This window comes from Dermacentor silvarum, chromosome 2 (assembly GCF_013339745.2).
Source record: "Dermacentor silvarum isolate Dsil-2018 chromosome 2, BIME_Dsil_1.4, whole genome shotgun sequence".
In the NCBI taxonomy this organism is placed as follows: Eukaryota; Metazoa; Arthropoda; class Arachnida; order Ixodida; family Ixodidae; genus Dermacentor; species Dermacentor silvarum.
Window position 1 is genome coordinate 139,189,795 of NC_051155.1, and position 12,922 is coordinate 139,202,716.

The 12,922-nt window shown below is 47.5% G+C and overlaps 1 protein-coding gene across 6 annotated transcripts in view; it reads right to left on the minus strand.

Annotated features, from left to right (window-relative positions):
• The window catches only part of LOC119441840 (tyrosine-protein phosphatase non-receptor type 4), a 356,409-nt gene that overhangs the window by 246,726 nt on the left and 96,761 nt on the right, over positions 1–12,922 (minus strand). The gene's annotated exons all lie outside the window — the stretch shown is intronic.

Sequence of the window (12,922 nt, forward strand, 5' to 3'; positions counted from 1 at the left end):
CTACCTGACTGCCATTCCCTTTCTGTTTGCTCTTCCCTTACCGCCACTAATGATTCACCTATGCTAAAACTATTTTACTTGCTAGTTCCTGCCCATGTGCAATGTGTTCACTTGATTTGGGTACCGGGTCATAAAGGGGTGTTTTTTAATGAAACTGCCGATTCACTGGCAAAGACCTCACTTTCCGGCCCTGTTCTTCCTATTCTACCAGTGACTGCACACATCACGGCGGCTAGATTTCGGATGCGATCAATTAGAAAAGCCTTATCAAACCCAGTTCTGACTGCTTCTCCAGATTATAAGCACCTGATATTTCCCTGGCGTAGCGAATCCTGTAACACAAAGATGCTTGAGGTCTCTCTCACCAAATTACGTTGCCGTATACCCTCCCTAAATTTCTACTTACACAGGTCGGGTTTGGTTCCCTCCCCCCTCTGCCCGTTTTGTAATGAGGAAGAGACGATACACCACTTTCTTCTATCTTGTCGCCGCTTTACTGCGGCAAGAAAACGATTGTTGGAAATACCTTCTCGAAGGCTTGGCCTGGACTTGACAGAACCTAATATTCTTTCGTTCGGGGCGTCCACTTTGGGATTCAGCCACAGGGATGCTTGCTTCGCCGTCGAAACGTTCCTTACAGACTCCAAACGAATACCCTGCTAAATTCTATCCTTTTTTTGTACTTTCAAATTAATGATTACTCATTCGATATGACTTTCTTGATTTACTTTAACAAATAACTCTACGCTGTTCAATACTAATTTCATAGATATTCGGAAATGTATCCTCCATATTAATTTGGAATAATCCACCCATTTCTTGGCCAATCCCCCTCCGTGGGTAGGAGCCACAGGCGTGATAGGCTACAACAACAACGACTAACAGACGTACTGCAATATTCAAAGGCGATCAAGAAGGCACACGTCCCACATCGTTCACAGCTTTTCCACAGCGATATGACCGCGTTAACTACTCCCCATCGGCGTGAACGGAGGAGGCATGGTTCAGGAAGAGAGCGAGTGAGCCGGGGCTGTGAAAGCTTCGTTAGGCACGCACTCGCACGTTAATCGCGAAGGAAACAAGGCGATCCACAAGCGGGGCGGCACATTATGCGAAGCTTTCGATGCAGGCATGAGAGAGAAACGCAATGGTCCCAGAAAGAAACGCGACGTGACAGCCGCGCATGCCTCCAATCTGGCATTAAAAGCCGAACGATGGGGGTCCGCGGATGAAAGAAAAAAAAAAAAAAGAAAAGCGGGAGAAGAGATCGTCCAAGACGGCGAACGAGCTCTGCGTGGCCGCTAACAGCTTGCGGCGGACGACGATGCGGCACGCAATCAGTGTAGCGCCGCTATGGGAAAGTAAATGCGACACGCCAGAAGCTCATAAACTCTGCGAGGACAATGCCGCTCGTTATTGCGCGAAGACGTGCGGGCCGTCGCCGAGAAAAAAGAAAATCCAAGAAAACGGGGACGACGTACGGGACACACGTAAGCCATAACGCAGGGCGGCGCTGCCACCATTATCGTGGTGCGATATAGGTTGTTTCCGCTGATGACGAGCACATATGCTGTATATACGAGTGCTCGTCAGAACATGCGTCCTTATTAATAGGATAATCCAGCCGGAGAAGAAAAAGACGTCCGGCAGAACCCATCCCAGGGATGGCTGCCGACGTTAACGCGATTACCACTGAAGCAATGTATAGGGAGGGACACACCGCATTGGCAACGCCGAAATGCGTCGTGTATCAGGAGTGCATGCTTCCTCTCTCGCGCATCTCACTGGACCATGCAAGTAGCGGAGCCGCAGCGAAGTCCGCGTGTGGAACGTGCCTGAATATATATCTCCAGACAAGATTGTTTGAGCATATACACACGAGAACGCACTTACAGAGACTCGAGACGCTCGATAAAAAGAAACGCCCCACAATCCTCAAGCACCAGAAAACGTCGCGAGACTGACGTCACGATCGCCAGAAAATACGCAATCGTCAGGAGTTCCAATTCGGTTGCGCTAATTGCCTCGCTTCCATAATATCGAATAAATATTTAACGTTCAAAGCTGGCTAATATATATACCATGCCCATTTTGCTAACCACCCATAACTCTCCACAAACGTATTTCCTTGTCAGTGATGATTACGGATGTATTGAGCTCCCGCATGCGTTTCCCTGCCTAATCATATAAAAAAGCCTCCCAAGTTTCCCTGTCTGCCACTGTCTTTCCGCGGCCCATATCCACATCGATTGATAACGAGGTTGCCATCTAGGCCACAACTTTGCAACAGATGGTGCCTGTTACACTGGTATAATATAGAAGAAACAATAAACACATCTTAGCCTGGATTACAGCGCGGTAGTCCCTCGGTGTTAAAATTGGCGCGCCGATGCAGGGTCACACCGCGCCAGTAATACGCGGCAAAATACGCGGTAAGTACGCGGTATTTAGGAGGGCAAATACGTTGCATGCATGGTTAAAGCTTACGGATCAATGTGGGACGCGTATACTAGACGCGCGACCCGCCTGCCTTCACCAGCGAGCTTTCACCAGCAACAACGCGCACTGCTAACGACCGGTGAGGGCCTCGGGTCCACGGCCGCCGCTGCGGCCCACTCAGCATCGACCTTCCGCGCGGGGCAGCTCTCACTTTCTTCCCCTCAAGGGCATCGCTGCAGCCACAAACGACACTTTGATGAGACTCGCGCGTCCGGCGCGTATGAATTAGATACAACAACGCACTTTCCCGGGCGAGCGCGACCCACGAGTCTGAACCACAAACGCATTGCACTTAGGCGCGATCCACGCATCACATACACAGACGTGGACCGCGCTAACAGAGTTATGCTTCTAAAGCTGCGCATTCTAACCCTGCGAGCAAAGCGCGAGTTTCACCAGCCTTAAGTTCTATATAGCGGGTTATCAAATGTCTTAACACAATAAGTGTTATTACAATAAGTATTATTACAATAAGTATTATTACAATAAGTACTACAGATTTTTTAAAAATATAGCCTGTAGTTGCTAGCACAATTCGATTCCTTGAACTGGAATATTCAAAGAGGAGGGCATTACTTTCACGAGAAATCGAAACGCATATTAAACTAATATTGAAATTAACTAATTCGAATAATACTGCACATAATGTAATCTTTGGATTGTAGCCGATGAGTGTGCAAAGCGTGTCCAGTTAAAATAAATTTTCTGGACGACACCAGTTTCGAGATATTCACTGCCAAAGTGTGCGCCTAAATACATGGGCGTTCCAGTTATTTTTCTGCTTCAACGCATAATAGAGCGTTTCGTTTAAAAAACATTAAGTGGAACAACAGTGCCCTTTTACCGCGATTTTGATGGCGCATATCTCGAAACCCGTGCCATGGTCAAAATCTGTTTCTAGTGGATATGCCTTGCAAGCTCACCGGCTACAATTCGTAAATTGCAATGTGTCGTAAAGTAATTAGGAATTATTTGGTAAATTTTCGCCTCGATTACGTGTTTCGATTTCTGGTGCAACTAATGTCCGCCTCATATTGAATATTCTAGCTCAAGTAATCGAATTAAACTATCTGCCATAAGTGTATCTTGAAAATGTTGTAAAATTAAAGAACAAATGGTCACCCCGTATAAAGACAGCGAGAAAGAGACTGCTCAACACTTCGTGGAATCACCCAAAATTAGATTTTTCTTGCCCGTGTTGTGTTTGCGCTATTGTTGTTGGCCGCGGCAAGCAAGCACGCAAACGAGTCCGACAGTCGCGAGTATCGGGGCGACGGAGAATGTGCGGCGAATCGACGATCCTTTGTATGGTCGACCCTCCAAGGTTGTGTTGTCGTTACCCGGCTGCTTTACGTAACGTTACACTCGCAGGCCAGTTTCTCAGCTCGTTACTGCTGCCGCGGCAAAAGCACTACCAAGAACGAATAACGGGCCGCAACGAGGTGACACTTTACGCGACACGCGTGAGACAAGACAACGCGTGACTGAAAGTTTCGCCCAAGATACGCTGGTTACGAGATAAACTTCTAAAATACCTCTGTGCCCCTTACCTTTTTTTTTCTTTTTTCTTACTTATGACCCACTTTTCGTCACGTGGCGATGATACTTTCGTTATCTTTTCATTCATGAAATAATCGCCAAAATTCGCCCACACTCGTAACAGAACAAGGCGCGAAACCCCGTTCTTTACCGGCAAGCACGCTTCCCCGTCTCGCAACCAAGTCCTGCGACAAAGCCAGCATTAATACGTGGCGTGCCGATCGACGCTCCGTCGCGAGTAAAGGGAGGCTGTCCACTGAAAATCACGCTTCGGAGGAAAAAAAGAATGTAAAGTAAGGCGTCGCCACCACACAGAGCTTGTGAGAGTGGCCATAGAGCTTAACTGTACTGAAAATTTCACACCAATCTTTTTCGTTTCCTTGGCCGCGACATTAAGTTATGTCATACCTGCCAACATGTGAATTTTAAAATTACTAAACACCAGCGGACACCACACCGAGAAAGCCGGGAAAGGGAAAAGGGGGGAGGGGGATAGTACGTATTTTTTAAAAGCTTGCCCTGAGCGGACACCCTTGTTGTGATAGATATGCATTTTATTAACGATGACTCACCTTTAGCCAGAGTACACAAGCAGGTCTATACTTCGAACAGCAAAGACGGACAAGCAACGCACTGATTTTAGATCACAGTGACTTTTTCTAAGACTTTGCTGCTGCCGATTCTGCCTGCTTCATTATTTTGTCTGTATAAATTTCCTAGAAGCAAGTTGCTATCACCTGGCGTCCTTTCACCGTCAGAAGTCTCCAATGGAAGGCTCGGAGACCTACGATGGAAAGTTATTCGCAAACAGTTTAGGGTATTAACGTGAAAGCCTTATATGTCTCACTGTTCAGTCGACCTTCAACGTCATTGAGCGAAAACCGTGTCATCGACGCGAAATCGCACAAGAATGGCCGGTGGCGCAACGAGTAAAACCACGATGCCGGGTTGTGTAGTACTACACCAACCCGGCATCGTGTCTTACCTATATGCAAACACTCGTGCAACAATTTTGATGGTGAGCGGGTCACCGTCGTTATCGTCTTCTATGAGAAAGCGAATTAAAAGGATGAGTAAGGGGTACGACTAACCAATTTAAGGGCGTCAGTCTTTAATGCATCGGCACTTGATCTTTTGCCTTCAAGTCGTCTTGGGGATAACATAAAAAGCACTGAGGATTTTTTTTTTTCGTAACATCTGACGAAATATTAATAAAAACGTAAAATGATCTCCAATTCCTAAACCATATGGGAAATTTGGGAGAGTTGGCAGGTGTAACGATGAGTTATGAGACGTGGAAACGACAGAGGAGCGAACCTTTATCGACGATAAAGAATGAGGGTGCACGGTGCTCGGTCATCGGGTCGAGTGGTCAGCGAAGGTGTCCTGACGTGGAATGTCAGCCTTAGGCAACATGCGAAAGCTTCGACTAGCGACGGTATAGGAAGACGCAAAATAAGCGAGACTCCGCTTGTTTATGTGTCTTTTTATCTTTGTCGTCTTGTCGTCTGCCTCGTTTCAGAAAGTCGGCTTCGAGCCAACTAGCGTAATTCTACGCTGAGGCTGAGACAATAAAAACGGGCTTATCCTGAATGCTAATATCGCCGACCATAAGCATCTGCTGTTCTGTCTATACGCCGGAGTGCATGCAAACAGGCAAGCTGCCGCACGCGCATGCACATTGAAGGAAAAAAAAAAAAGCTAACCAATGAAATCGCCAAAACCTGGCAAAACAGCAAGGCAACATTCGGAGAAACGTGCCAAATACGGAATATATGTCAGGTTATGTTTCGACCCACCGCGGTAGATCAGTGGCTGCTGCATTGCGCTGCCGAGCACGAGGTCGCGGGACCGTGGTCGCGGGTTCGCTCCTGGCCGAGGCGGCCGCACTCCGACGGGGACGGAATTAAGAAACCGTCGTGTACTGTGAATTGGGTGCACGTTAAAGAACCCCAGGTGGTCAAAATTACTCCGGAGTCCCCCCACTAAAGCGTGCCTCATAATCAGATCGGGACTACGCAAGGTACGAGACCGAGCTGTAGTTGGTATTCCATATTGATATGACCAGCACAAAAAACAGACGCGGAACACAAAAAGAGAGGACCAGGACTAGAGCTGACTTCCAACTGGCGTTAACTACAAAAAAAAAAAAAAAAAAAAGCATGAATATATGCATGAATACGCCCGCGCCCGTGATCACAGACTACACATACCTGTGCAAGTTATCAAGACTACTACAAATCTTCAAGGAACACCAACAAAGCCTAAGGCGGCTCCCCACGTGCAGATGACTCGAAGTAAGCAAATTCCTGATCCGCTACCACTATGGAAGGTTTACTGATACCGTTGCCTCTTTCAATAGCCGCGGCTTCAATTATAACTCTTGTATCGTCGTGTGTAGCTGGTATTGCTGTCTTGTCAAAAAGTGGTCCGAGAGGCGGTCCGCCTACGTTATGTCTTGTCTTATCTTGTTTCCTAAACTTTGGCGCATACCCACTACGAGGGATTGGCCAAGAAACAGGCGGTTTCAACTATGTTTATGAGAAATTTAACACAAACTTAATCTGCATAGCAGTCGTTATAAAAATACTATTAAGAATTTTGAGACAAAGCAATTTTGTGATAAAGAAGTGAAATAATAGGAATAATTCATAATTCTAGAAATTCAGCAAGGCAATCTTTTTGTATCTCTAATGAAATTGTAAACTGCAAGAAAAGCATCCCTGGGACTATGTTCCAGTGAAGTCGCCCCGAAGGAGAGAATGGTTGGTGAGGTTAATAATAGGCCAAGTTTTCGAAATGCAATTTATAAGATTTTTCTTTCTCTTAAAAATCGGCGGCACGAAAGGAACAAAAAAATGCTCAATGGATTCGGATTCATTGCAAAGTGAACATAAAGGGGACACAGCGAGACCAGACCTGTGTAAGTAAAAATAGGCGGTACGGCATCTCAATTTTGTAATGGAGACTTCCAATTGCAACGTTACAGGATCGAGTGGTCGTGAGCGCAAAAAGTGCAAAAAGGGAGAGAGGGTTTTCTTGGAATACATTGCTCTCAATGCGGATGTTTTCCACTTTTTCTTTGTCTTCTTTTTCTCTCAGTTTAGCGGTACTATATGCATAGCAAATCCAGCAGCTGTTTCCGTCGAATTTAGTGTCCACACGACTGACTCGTCCGTATAAGTTGCGCGCAAAACACAGTTAGCACTTGCGAGAAAAAAAAAAAAAAAGCATTGCATCTCTATTTATGCCAACTGCGTCAATTTCCTGTTTGCTGTTCGTGCTCGGCTTCCAGCGGGGCATTTGTGATACATTTCGCGCAGCTGCATTGCTGTTCCCGTCCAAGTGTCAGCGAGAAGATAGGTCAGCTGCTGAAATTTCAGCTGGAATCTTCGAACAACCGAGTTAAAATATTCGCGCGGTGCGAGTCCTTGTCGTTTTCATGTTTTCAGCTAATATGTAAAAATTCATTTCTTTCGATTGTATTCCTTCTTTGCCATGCACCGCACTCACGACCACTCGATCATGTAACATATATAGCGTAGGCAGAACGCCTGTCGGATCCCACTGACTTATAGCGCGAAAACGAAAAAAAAAAAAAAAATAATCGCACGTCCTTGCGTTAAGAGCCAGTAAGCGTAGCAGGCAATGCGCATTGGCACGGTGAGTGCATCACATCTATACGGCGAGGAAACATTTTTTGAAGCCGCGTAGAGTTCCGAAATTGGTGTTTATCGGAGTTTCTTCCACCAATTTGGCAACGTTATTGCAGCCTGATATTTGTCTCTGCGTAATTCAAACAGGAAAGTCGGAAAGCCAACGGCGGCATGGGCACTTGCGAACTATACATTTCTGATTGTCGTACTTTTGCGAAGTGTGCTTTACTCGTTCCGCACAAACGAGCCCTCAGCGCCATACATATCTCTCTTCTGACGTCACGATTACTCTCGCGCGTCACGACGCGGCATCGCCCAAGGTATCCCTCATTCCTTTCTTTAGCCGGCTCTTCGCAGGGATACAAAGGCCAGGCTTTATCGGAGACTGCCAGTGGGCCACAAAGCATAGCGTATGCACCACTGGCCCACCAATTCAACGTATCCGCCCAGATACCTGCCAGTGTTACGCAAGCCTCTCGGCCGAAACGATCAACGTTTCTTTGTCGTAGAACAGACATTTCGAGCACTTAACGATAACACTAGGTTGCATCAGCGCACAAGAGGGAAGAGCAGAATGCTTGCGATACATTTAATTACCGAAGCAAGGAAACTAATCTCCTCTGACGCACGCGATTCGGCGGGCGGCGCGCAGTGTCCTAACACCAAGCTTTGTTTCTGCGCGATTGCGCAGTTTGCTCCTCTTTCATTCCACACCCTTAAAATCAAGGGCATTAGTTAATGTTTCTGAATATAAAGTAAGATTCTATAGCAACGATATGTTTTTTTCTGCTGTTTCCTTAGGCGGAACAGGGCATTCTGCAAAAAGAAGATGAGTCGATATAAGCACATTATGGGTGTACCGATATACAACCCGGTGACAGGAAAGCGCGATACTGATTGGGTCGGCTCAAGCTTTCGATGGCGCTTCCACCGAGATAAGCTATATTATCTGTCGCAAACTCGCTCAACGATAGCTTGCACGTATTGCCGTGTATCGCAATGCTACTGGGGGCACTTGGCTGATTTTGCTCGGTTGCTGCAGTCTCTCTCTCTCTCTCTCTCTACAGCATATGTGCTTTGAATCTCACGGACAAACACCATACTCGAGACTGCACTGCGGCAGGTTCCTCTTGGCAAAAACGTTCTCACTTGCGCTTCTCCAAGCGCAAGTGAGAACAATGCTAGCGAACGCATGATATCCAGGTGCACTGCGACTCTTTGATTGCATATCTGCAGATGGCGCTACCTGGTGGCCACACGTCTCGACGAGGTAACTAACAGATGAACGTCAGCGCTCAGAATGAACAAATGGAAAGACAGGCTTACTAACCAGTGGAGTTGAGTATCCTAGCTGTGACATGAGTGGAATACCATACCCGCGTTTGAAAGTATAAGATGTACGTGTGCGAGTGTTCCCGAAAGCTTCGCACACATGTTCACGTAGAAATTACGCGAAAAAATAAAAGAAGAAAACGTATACTGACGTCACACGTCAAAACAGCAACGAAATACCGTCAAGAGCACACAGGAAGCAGTAAGGCTCACAGCGAGCATGTTAAGTAAAGAATCGATTTCGCGTGTAAAACAGTATCAATAGTAATACTGCCTGAAGGCGTCGAGTAAAACTCTTGACGAAGGGAGCCTCGTCCCGTCACCTTGTGGCACGGAAGTGAAATCGAAAGCACGGACCATGTCCTCAGAGATTCTTCGGCGCTCGCACATCGCGCACCGCCGGATCTCGGAGGCATTACACGGAGGCGGCCTCGCAGAAGCTTCACCGCGTCATCCCTCACGCACCGGAAACAATGGCCACACACGCGTGACCAGGATGCGATAGCGAGGAAAAACAAAATACTACAAAAGAGAAGACAGATACACGCAAAAATAGATACCTGCCTCTTCCTGAGAGAGCCTCGCGCGAGCAATCGGAAACGAGCGTATCATCGAGACAGATTCCGGAGAAATCGGCGGGAGTCGATTTATAAGGCGCTCTATACGAGCGCGATGCCTCGCCCTCCACCGCGCAGACTGCAGGTCGTCGTCTCGTATCAGCGCGCGGCAGGGGAAGGGCGACGCGCCAGGGATAACAGCGACGCGTCTCGGTATCAAAGCCCAGCATGGCGTGTCAAAACGCCGGCGCGCGCACACGTGGAGGTCTCCGGCGACACCGACGGCACTCCGCAACCACGGGAAGAGAAAGGGAGACGCGCTGTCTGCCCGATCAAGGACGACGAGCCGGCATACAAGTGCTGCCCATTGTTCACAAAAGGCACGCTCTCTGCCTTGCACGGCGCACCGGATCTGCACAACAGCAGCCACCGCGAGAGACGAGCGTCGGACACCGCTGGAACAGGAGCGGCGTCGCGTTGCCGCCAACCGAGCCCCGCGTTTCTTTTTTATTTTTCATTCTTTTTCTGTTGCTCTTTTTCTTCAGTTCCGTCATCTCCTGACAAAGAACGCGGAGAGTGTGAAAACAAAGTATTAGAGGTGCGCACACTCAGGATATCAAGTTAGGAAAGAATTCACGCAGAAACTCCTCTGGGTGTTGTCTAAGCAGGAGAAAGCATCGTGCCACTTGCTCATCGCCGCGCACCCCGGTGTCATTTTCAGTGCTATGAAACTTGATCGGCCCAGTATAAACCTTTATCAACCCTTATCGGTCGTTATCAACATTACAGGACTAGATCCGACTCTTATCGGTCCTTTTCAACCTTATCAAACTTGATCCGACCCTTATCAACCCTTATCGGTGCTTATTCACCTTATCATAATTGCTCCGACCATTGAAGGATTCAAGTGGTTCAGGCATATTCATTTTCTGCAAGCGTGGGTGTACAGCCCAGTGGGTAAGACACTCGGCTTCCGAGGGTGGGGTGGTAGGTTTGAAACTCCCCACCGCCAACGTTTTTCCTTTAGAATTTGTTTATATATATAGCGATTCGTCTTACGTGACGAACGGACGGGCTGCCTCGTTGGGTAGGCATATAAATGTTCACTCATTTAATATAACTATACGAACGATCTACCTATAGGCAAGGTGTTAGCAGAGTTGTTAGCCTGACGAAAATACATTACTGTCGTCCGTAGACGACGTAGACGGAAACTGCAGTGACGCTGACGACGAATCGTGAGGAGGCGTACCTGTCCTCCATAGTGTACTTGAAGCGTTCCTAAAAATTACACATGCTGAAAATGCCTTTGTGAACGATATCACTGCCGACACGTTTACGCCAGCAGACACGTAGAACGGTTCCCTGTAAACGCTATAGAGCGGGCCAGTCCGGAGGAGCGTCGACGACATGTCGGGCCAAACCCACCTGATGAAATTCATGCAAACTCGATCGGCTACACCTATAGGTATGGGTCAGCCCGACTTCTGAACTGACATGCTCTTTGAGTTTCAAGACAAATGAAGCGGCAACGCAATGCGATACGAAGCGATCATGCACACAAAAGTGGGGAAAGTGAGAAACAGCCTTGGTATCTCTTCTCACCTACAAAACGACGTGCACAGGCAATCTTCTCGATCACTACAATGCAGGGTTGCCATTATGCTACCACCCTGCACCGTATAGCTAACCAATCACCACGCATCAAAGGGATCGAGCAAGAAGTTCAAGCTATACAATGCTGGTTCCATGGCGACGCAGTAATTCGTCGAGCGCGAATCCTTTCTCGTATTCCAATCAGATAACGTAAGATGTTGTGTAACGATAACGTAGGATGTAAGCAATGTGTGCCCTTGACAGCGAAAAGCACAAACGCCAGACATCTTCCCTCTTTCGTTGGCACATTCGCAGCCGATAAAGCCGCAGTGTTGTGGTATATCTGCTGAAAACAGCGCACAGCTTGTTTTTCTATACACCGCCACCATGTAGCAGTCGAATCTCAGACGCTAGTTCTTGAAAGAGCCGCTCTGTATAGTACGGCTGTTTATAAGTATTGAACAGTTAGCTGCCTTTGAACAGTCTTTCGAATAAAAGAAAACACGCTGTATGATTCACAATATCGTCCCCAACACAGCTCTATAGAGTATGTCGATTATCTGCAACATACTGACGGGGGAGTCAAGGCGAGAACTTCAGGGCGAAGCAGCGAAACTCTCTTCGTATAGCTGCTGCTCTTTGCCTTTTCCTTCATTTTTCGAGACCAACCCCTTAAACCTGAAGTGCGTCCTGCTTTGAAAGCTGGCTATAACGCAATTCAATCATATGGAAGCAAAAGCTGGAATCCATTCTGCCCATCAACACAGCGGCTTCGCGCTGCTGGGTAGCTCCTATGCATACTCGTGATTACGCAAAAGTAAAAGCCAGGACAGCAGCGCAGCTGCAGACATCAGATCAGCGGAGTGCCACGGAGAGGACGCTTAGAATGCCGCCTACGGCCGGAGCACAAAGATTAAGCGTTAGACTTAAAAAACGCAATGACGGCGACGCTTGGTACTCACTGCAATTGAAAACGCGACAAGGCCAGTCGCCGAATGTATACCGTCCGACAAATTTCCGCCAACTAAACATCAAGAGGTTTCGCAGCGAACGACGAAGGGGCGGCACTCGCAAAATTTCGAAACAACAACGGCAAGCCGCTATTTTCATCATACGCGGAACCTGACTGCGACCTTTATTTTACCACTGACGAAATTCCGTTCCTTATTTCAACTCCTCTGAATTTAAGCCAAGTTCGCCTTTTTGTCTAATCCCGATAAAATAATGACATCACTGCGGACGTTATAGCAGCCCCGGACTGTCTCTATTTTCCACTTCAACCCTCCCACCACCGAAAAAAAAAAAAAACAACTGCGCGCAAATCATCAAGCAATTACACGGGACGTAGCACGCAATCTAATATATGCGGCCGTTGCGCGAACCGGTAAACACTACGACAGAGAAGTTGTACCTATTCGCAGCACTGCATTTTATAGCTTTAGAACTCTGGGCAAAAGAGATAATAAAAGAAAAATCCGAGCGCGAACAAGAGGAGAAGTAAAAAAAAAGGGGGAAAAAGGCAACGCGAACGGAACGAACAATAAGATAGAGGCGCGCAAAGCTCCCCACAAGCCCACAAAGTTGTTAATGCTCCTTCTATGACTGGTGCATAGACCTACAGCAGTGCAACGCCAACAGCTACTACGACGTACCTGTACGGCAGGGCGAGAGAGCGCGTGTAAAAAAAAAAAAAGAAATTCGTTATTTTCCCTCTCCCCCCCCCTCCCCCCCCGACCGAACGGG